The sequence below is a fragment of the Belonocnema kinseyi genome, chromosome 2, assembly GCF_010883055.1.
Source record: "Belonocnema kinseyi isolate 2016_QV_RU_SX_M_011 chromosome 2, B_treatae_v1, whole genome shotgun sequence".
Taxonomy (NCBI): domain Eukaryota; kingdom Metazoa; phylum Arthropoda; class Insecta; order Hymenoptera; family Cynipidae; genus Belonocnema; species Belonocnema kinseyi.
This window is the reverse complement of record NC_046658.1, coordinates 80,353,299-80,362,710: the sequence shown is the minus strand read 5'-3', so window position 1 is coordinate 80,362,710 and position 9,412 is coordinate 80,353,299. Positions and strand designations below refer to the sequence as shown.

At 28.1% G+C, this 9,412-nt stretch overlaps 1 protein-coding gene across 1 annotated transcript in view; it reads left to right on the top strand.

Annotated features, from left to right (window-relative positions):
• Positions 1 to 9,412, top strand: part of LOC117167306 (mitogen-activated protein kinase kinase kinase 7-like) — a 39,152-nt gene that overhangs the window by 23,205 nt on the left and 6,535 nt on the right. The gene's annotated exons all lie outside the window — the stretch shown is intronic.

Genomic DNA, 9,412 nt, shown 5'->3' with positions numbered 1-9,412 from the left:
AAAAGTAAACAATTTCAACTGAGACTCTCAACAGAGGTTTTTGCTTTTTTTTTTTTAAAAAGTTGACTGAAGAATGTTAGTTTGACAGTAAAATCATTATTTGGCTAACGTTTCAGTTTCTCACGACAATGCAATAATTTTCACTATATTTAATTCTCCCACGAAGAATGTGCGTTCTTTTTAAAAAGCAAGATATAAGTGTGGAATGTCAGAGATAATAATTATTTCCGTATAAATAGAAACTGTGAGGAGGCGTAAAAAGGTTTGCCAAAGTGGAAGAAAGAGGTCGAATGATTAGATTTCGAGTCTGCATGCGTCGTATTACATAGTGACCCATTTGCAAGCTTCAAACTGCCGGACATATGCGTCATTCAAGTAACTCGTTCGATTATTCTGTAGATTTTGACATTGATGATGAATAACTTATTCCTCCAGCTACTCAATAATTCAATTTTACAAAATCCTCCGAGCACCTCAGATATTAATAACTATTGTTCATAAAAGTTTTTAAAACAATTTTCTCGAAGTTGGTACTTTCTGGTCCAATGAGCAAATAAATTTTAACTACAATTACTTGTTTTTAACATGAACGAAGAATGATTTATTACGAAGTAAACTGTCCCTTTTACTAATAGAACTTCAGAATGACTTGAAAAATGTTTTATGTCATCACTTTTAAGATGCTCTCTATTAGAATAACAAAAAGGGTCGCATTAGATGTGGCACCAAACTGTCTGCATTGAATCAGCATGCAGACACTGCCCAGATCGTGCGTGTAAGAACTATTTATATCTGCGTTTTACGCGTGCCATCAGCCTCTAGCTTTTCCGTCTCGCAATAGTGCCTAAGGGCGTGAACAAATTACAATCAGTCATAACAAGAATGAAGAGAGAACTTCGTATGATACAAATATCAACTTTTTATATTATATTGTAGGAATTATTTTCGTCTTTTAATTTCCTTTCTTGGTCGATATTTGAACCCTAGAAAGACGAATTTGAGTCTTCAAGCTTTCGGTTTCAGGCATAAACCGGCATACGGCATGTCGCGCACCAACTGGATTATTTTCAGATTGAAATACCAAGCGATGCTGACTCATGCGTCTTCTCGTACCCTTTCGTTCGCGTTCTAGAGTCAAGTTGTCACGAGATGCTGTTGCTACAAATGATAGTGCATCCAAAAGCTGTTTTAGGTTTTAGATCTCTTTTCATTGATCTAAAAAAGGTAAATTTTAGGGAAAAGTGTTTCAAAGATAATCTTAATTATAGCAGGTTTTTTTCTCGAGCAGTTTACTATATTTCCTTTTTTTGTCTCGTAAAGTAACATAACTGTTCACTATTCACTCTTCATCCCCTCGGATAGTGAGTCTTCTTTCCACTCTACTGAAAGTGCGACTTTTTGAAAAAATATGCAACTATTTGACTTTTTCCCGTTTTTTTAGAAGTTCGCTACTTAGTTTCAATTTTAATCATATTGAAGCTTTTAAAATTGAAATTCAAAACTAGATTGAAGCGTTATATTTAGACAATTTCAAATTAATAGTTTTTAAAATTTAATAATTTCTAATTACGTAAATCCGTCTTCTGAAGAAGTATAAGAAATGATAAAAGATACATTCACTATCGAGACAAGACATGATATTTAATAAAATTCTATAAATTGAATACAAATCTTATTTTCTTCTGTCATCATATTTTTATTATGCCTGTGTTAAATTTTATCTAAACAGATCTTATACCAAGTCCTATTTTCCGCAATTTTAGAAATTTCTATCAATCTGTAAACATTCGGAAATCTTATGATTTTTTATCAAGAGATTCTCATTAAACTTCTTTATCTTGTCCACAAAGAACTTGTATCATATTATATCTTCCAAAATTTCGGTAATTCTATCAAATTCTATCCATTGAGAAATCTTATACTTTTGTGTAAATAAATTATCATTAAAAATATGAAATTTATCGACAGATAGAGTTAGATAAAAACTTCCAACAATCTGGAACATAAGATTGGATACAGGGCTTTGCGGTTAAGATTTAATAGAGTTTCAATAATCGAAATGTAAAAAATTAATTAAAAAATTTAAATAGAAAAGTATAAGATTTATCAATAGATACAGTTAGATAAAAACTCAAGATTCAGGTACATATCATTTAATAAAAGCCTTTTGCGATTAAGATTTAATAGTTTCAATGAGAACATTTTGATAGAAAAGTATAAGATTTCTGCACAGATAGATTTAAACAATATAAAATTAAAGGTATTTGCAATTTCAAAACCTATAAATTAACGTAATTTAAAAATAAGAGCATCGTTAGTTCCAAATTATTCTCAATGATAAACTTCTATCATTTGAAAATAAAAAAAGTTGATGGGTTGAACAGTTCAGAAAGATATATATTGTAAACTCAGATTTGAAATCCTCCAAGGTGAATGACTATTGTTAAAAGATTTAGGGTGGCTGCTGGACCAGAAACCCGAGAAATGGCAGTGAAATTATTTTTTGACCGGGAATTTTTTAAAATAATCAGTTGAAATTTTATCTTTGTCAATTATATCATTCAGTTTACGACGCGTAATTCGAAAATCTTTCACTTACAAATTTTACATTTTGGATTTTAATTTTAAAGCGTACATTTTTCATTTAAAGAATTTCAACGTGCTGTTTTCAATGCTTGAAAAATTGAAAAAATAGTAGCCTTTGAAATCAACAATTTTGAATAAAAAAACAAACATTTTTAGTTGATCAAACTAATATAAATTATAATAATTTTCAAAATTGAACTTTATGTTAAGGATTAACAAGTGAATAATCATTTATTTTGCAAGACGATTTGGAATCAGTTCAAAATTGAAGATTTTCCATACTTTAACGTTAAAAATTAAACTGTTTGAATTGTAAAGTCTTAGTCGTTAAAGAATGTAAATGTCCTATTGAAACTTTGTAAGCTATCTTCAATTTTGAAACAACTAAAAATAATATATTTATAATTAAAGGCTCTTATTAAATTAAAAAAATATTGTTTTAATTTAAAATTTGAAATTTGTTATTAAGGAAATATAACAACTTTTTAATATTTATAAATATTTTATTGTTAATGTAAAATCAATAGTTATAAATCAAATATTCAAAACTAAACCAAAAATTAAACTTTGAACGTTACAATTTTAATTGTTCTATTTGAAAAAATGTAATTTACAAGTAAAATTGTTTAATTTAGATGTATCATAAATATTGCACAACTGTAATTCGTAGAAAATTTTTACTGATTTGAACAGTTATTTCGAAGGTCTGAAAAATTTAAAAATTATTAAAAAATTTTTAATGATTTCAAATAATTTGAACAAAGTATCTACGTGTACCGACATATTCCGGTTGTTCGTACCTAAATTTCGGTGAAAATAGACCAGGGCCTAATTCAAAACAAAATATAGATTTTTGCTCATTTTGAACAAAAAATTTGAAGCTTTTTAAGAATTATGAAAGGCTTTAAAAAGAAATTACTTAAAAATGACATTTTAATTTGAAAAATTAATTTTGAGAGAATATTTTAAAAGATTTAAAAAGGTTTCCAAAATTGTCAAAAATGAATCTGGAAGAATTTAAGGAAATATTTTTTATTTTGCACAATATAAAAAAAAATTAGGAAGAATTCGAATAATTTTGAAAGATGTTTAGGAGTTCTGAAAAAATTCAGAAATAGTTTTAAAAAATCTTAATAAATGTAAAACAACATGTTGATCTTTCATGATTTGGAAAACAATTTTTGAAGCTTTTAAGGATTTTAAAATTATTTAGAATGAAAATAATTTAACTTTTAATTTAGGAAGTTTTCGGTCGTAGCAAAAGTATAATCGTTCCATTTTTAATTTTTCTAGCTAAAAATTGCTTAACATGATTTATAGCTCAATTTTTATTACTTCAAATGAAAAAATTTGTAGTTTTAGAGTTAGATTTTTAAATTTCATTGACCGTGAAAAATGTTTGCGGACCGGGAAAAATCCGGGAAATGATCGGTAATCTTTTTATGTAATTAAAATGGAAACCGTGAGATTGTTTTAACTTGAAGGTTATTTCGATTGTGTAAAGAATATTTGAAAAACAATACGAATTATACATCTGTATTTCTAAACAAATGAAGTTATTTGAGTCATTCAGTCATTCAATGTCTTGAACACTTCTTTTTTATTTTTCGCTCAAAATCGGGGAGTCAAATTGGATAAATTGACAATAAATAATACTTAATGTACAGAAAATTCGAATTTGAATAGTATTACAACTCGAATGTCTTCAAATGAAATGAAATAAATATTCGAGAACCGCAACTTAAAAACAAATTATGCTAGAAAGTAATTTAATTAAAAATTACTCCTATATTTGTAAAGTATTTTAGGTAGCGAGAGTAATTAATCATTTTTAATGTTTAATACTTTTATTTTTAAGCAAAATCAGTGATGGACATGTGAATAAAGTTGAAAATTGATGTGAAATGTATTTTACAAGAATTGAAAGGACACTTCTTTAATTAATTTTATTTTATATAATTATTTTTTTATCATATTTTCTTGTTTTCGTATGGATGTTCATTCTAGCTATTCAATTACATATACAGTCAAGTTCAGAATTACTTAATCATTAACATAATCAAGGGTCAGTTAAGGTCATCATTATTTATTTAAATATTGTTATTTAAATATAGTTATTTCCGTATTTGTGTTATTTCTTCCGCTTTAGACAACAGTCGTAATTTTCATTCAATTTTAATTTACAGAAGCTGTTGCGATTCCTTGGAAGGTTCTTTACAATTCAATCCCTCACGTTTTTATGGAAAATATGTTATTTGCTAATAAAACGTACCATTATTTTTAGTTAGCCAATTTTTGAAATAAACAATTTGCTAACTAATTTTTAATAAAAACGCGATTATTAGAATTGTATGAACCATTCAAGGGATAGAATGAGCTTTTGTAAATTAAAATTGAATGAAAATTACGATTTTTGCCTAAAGCAGAGAAAAAAATGCAAATGTATAAATCCATTTCTGTACAAATATTATCTGCTTCAGTGTTTTCTCTATTTTTGATGAGGCCTGCTGCAGTTGTTACCATGAGGAAAACTTACAAGATTTTATAAAGTTCCTTTTAAGTTTTTGATTTTTAGAAAGGAAGTTTTTGAAATTAGATAAGGTACAATTGTTCAAAAAATAATTATCTCATCTTCTATTTTTATTAAATCCAATTATCCAAGGATTATTTTTATATTCAGCATCTATGTTTTGGATTCTAGATTATCATCATATATACTGAAACATGAGTGATCACTATACTCAATATATCAAACTGAAATAATTTCTCGAAGAGTTTCACGTGGGAGGACATAGACAGGAATTTCTAACAATAAATCTTCGAAGAGGCCAACAACCTTCTCCTCCAAGATCCAAGATGTCAATCAAGACCTGGGATTAAATTATCTCATCTCTATTCCGCAACTTCTAATCCTTGACATTTTTGGTTTAAATCTTGAAGTTTAATAACAATTTCAATATTTCATATTCTTGGTAGTTTCCTTGGACTCGAAATTGTGAAGGGCTGGATGTCTAGGCGGATTTCCTCGGTGAAGAGCGCCGGTAGCCGTGCTACTAAATTTATCCGGCGACTAATCGGGTGGAGACTCACTTTGGTGTTAGTGCAGCAAGCAACAAAAGTGGCAAAAAATCTCAAGATTCCCGTGGATGAATCAAGGCGAGAGCGTTTTGTTCTTGGCTCGTGTACGTGCGAGTCTTTGGGAATTCGGGATGATGAGGAGTGGTGCGGGGTTTGTAAAGGGTAGTTCGAGGGGCATGGTGGGGTTTATTTAGCAGCAGGTGTGGCTGAGTCAGCATCCCCGTTATAGCAGCGCGTTTGTTTAGTGGTGAGTCGACTCCCTACGGAGGAGTACCTCTCGGCGGAGAGGATTGAAATTGAGAAAAGTCAAGAGAAAAATCCTTGTAGTCAATATACGGGTCGTCCGGCATTGGGAATCTTTTTCCGGTAACCTGGGACCGGAAGAGCGAGGATTTTCCTTGGGAAGGTCTTCGTGAGAGGGCCAGAAATTTGATCGTGTCGCGTATCTCGTATCTGCCTCTTTGTCTATCCATTTAATAGATGAACAACGTCATTGGCCAATTCGTTTAAAGAACACTCGCTTTTGGCTCGTGCCGATAATGCAAAGCGAACGTCTTCGAATGTATTGACGAGAAGACGATAGAGCAGCATCCCAATGGAGTATTTGTACTCAGCGAGCTCGGAATCGAGGAACACCAGCACCGAAATGTGCGAGGAGTACTTCAACATCGTGGGCACCGACACGCTCAATCGTTGCTGGGTACTATTGCGTCAGTATTGATTTCAATATCGATATTATTCGAAATATTTCCTAGTTTTCGAAAAGGATATCGTTAACCCTATCTTACTTCTCCAATGTCTGGAAGACCCTGTGGGAAATTCAAAATTTGTATACTAGTAGTTCAGTTTTTTTTTATGTTTGAAGTCACCCTTAAAAATGAAAATCGTTCTGTGCATATAGTGATCATGAAATGAACAAATGATCAGCAGCGGAGGGGTCACAGTCTTTTTCATATTCTCCTGCGTTTCCCCCTTTTCACGAAAAATGATTCTACATATTCAAAAATACGCTGTCGCGTGTAGTCACAGATTTATTTGTTTAATTTGCAAAATTATCTATTGTAATTAAACTTTGGAAAATACAAAGTCAAAACATTATTTATCAATTTTTATACTTAAAATATAGCTATAATGTAGAGCAAGACATATTAGTTCTAGGCGCGTCTATGAAAATGATAAAATGCATCTGTGTAATATTGTAGAACCTAAATAAATTATTTATAAATAATAAAGTATACAATAAAAATAAATATATCGTAGCACAATATAACTAAAATAGTGCAACAAGTTTCAAGTGCCAAGAAATATAGTTCATTAAAAATCAACACTCTTTTTAAAAAACTTGAAGCTGAAACATTTTAAAAGTTTATTTTCCAATTTACATTTAAAGTATTAATTATATTAAGGGCGAAATCATAAATATTGGAAAAAATAATTTAATTATACGTATAAGTATCGATATTTAATTATTGATGCAATTAAAAAAATAGATAATATTCTTGGCTATGAAAACGATTCTAAATATATAAAAATAGTTTATTTAACCATTTTAATTTTTTTTCGGACTTTTTATATCGTCGCGAATTGATTCAAACGACCTAAGTACATCCAATTTTTAACAATGTGTTTAGTGGCAGGATTCATTTAAAATAATTTAAAAATGGAATTTAAAAAAAATAGATTGTGTCTTCTTTTCTGCATGTAAAAAATATTGAATCTTTCCCCTATTTTTCTCCTTTTTTATGAAATCACTTTTTCTGAACTACATTGATTGATTAAACTGTAAACATTTACGTCTACTTCAATTTTTTACATTTATTTTGAATACATAGTAGTTTATATACAGCTAGAGATAAAAGAAATAATAATTTATTATTTTAATGAGAATTTACGAGACTTTGTTTTACCACAAAATATGACTGCTTCTTGCATCAATCGCTGTATTTTATGTGAAATGCAAATTGATAGGACATAATTTTTTTTATTAATGAGAATTATATGATTATAATTCCAGACATTTTAAAAGTTTTATATGAATATTAATTAACTAGAATTGTTTATAATTCAATACTTGTTAAAATGAAATTTTATTAAAATGACAAGAATTTTTAGAATTAATGAATAGAATTTACATATTTTCTTATCATTTGATGAAATTTTGAATAAAACTTCTAAACTAAATTCCTTATATCAGGGTTGCCACAGAATTTTTCAAGATGTACAAAATTACAGGTTTTCCCATGTTGCTAGACACCCTGTTTAAAAAAATTTTTAATTTAATATAATTAAAAATGTTGAGGGACATTCAAATTATTAGAATACATCAACAATTAGGGCTTTCATATATGGCAATTGTATGAAACCGTAAGATTGAAATAACTATGAATTTTTTTATTTTTTAAGAATCGAATTTGAAATTATGCGATTATTAATTATTTCGACTTGCAAATGTTCAAGTAATAAGTACTATAAATTAAAATGGTACAATTCTAAAAGTTTTTTTTTTTACTTCAAAAAGTCAAAAATTACAATTCGAAGTTTAGGAGAATTTTAAAAATATTTAAAAAAAAAAGTTAAGAAATAATAGCAGGGTTCACAGTCTTTCCCATATCCCCCTTTTTTCTCATGTTCTCGAAAAATGTCTCATGTTCTCGAAAAATGTCTCCTTTTCTCCTTAAATGATATAGGATATTTGCAAGTACAATTTTTCGTTTTATATTGAATTCATTTTTTGGTAAAAACTAGAAAATATTACCCCGAGCAGTATTTATTTATAAAAATTAAATATTTTGGTACTTAACTATAATAAAGGACGATGGTCTGTTTCTCCACATTTAAGATTCTTTATGTTTAACTAGAATAAAATTTTTTATTATGATAGACATAAACAAATTTTACCTACCTTAGGGCCATTTAAAGGTTATTAAATGAGTGTAAAAAGCGTTCAAATGCAAATAAAAATGAATTTTGGTTTGTTTAGAATAATTAAAAAGAAACTAGATTTAAAATTGCTTTATTTCTCAAGACTTTATTTCCAAATGTTAATAGAAATCTTTTAGTAGAAAAAATAGGGTATTTATAGAAATATTAAAATTACGAAAGAGGTTTTTAGAACATATCTTAGTAACTAGAAATAATTATTTCTTAAATTGTTTTAATGTTCTCCAAAACGTTTAGAAGTTATAATTAATTAATTAAATGATTTTAATTTAATTTATATCCATGGAAGTTTAAGTAGTTTCTACAAATTTTGATAAACTTTTACGATTTCTAAAGGTTTAAAGGGATTTTAAAGAACTTCTAGAGAACTTTAAATAAATAAATTACATTTTATATGAAGTGATTTTTACGGATTTTAACGAGCGAATTCGTTTAAAAAATATGTAGAACTATACAGTTTCTGACAAAAAGATTGTTTCTTCTTTTCTAACAGTAAAAAAAAAGTTTAAACATTTTCCCTATTTTTCCTTTTTGAAGTGAAAAATGGTCCTATTTCTCCTTTTTTGAGCTCTTTTTGCGCTATGATATCTTTAGCGGCATATAATATTTATATAGAACTAATTCAAAAATATATAAATTATTAGGCTTCTTGTTTTAATCATCATGAAGTACAAAGGACCCTCGCTGGCAAGGGCCAATCAATAGAAATAATATATTCAATATTACAAGAATTAATTGAATAAATGAATCATTCAATAAAGATTGTTTCTTTACTATAAATAAAAATAATTCATAAAATCATAAAATT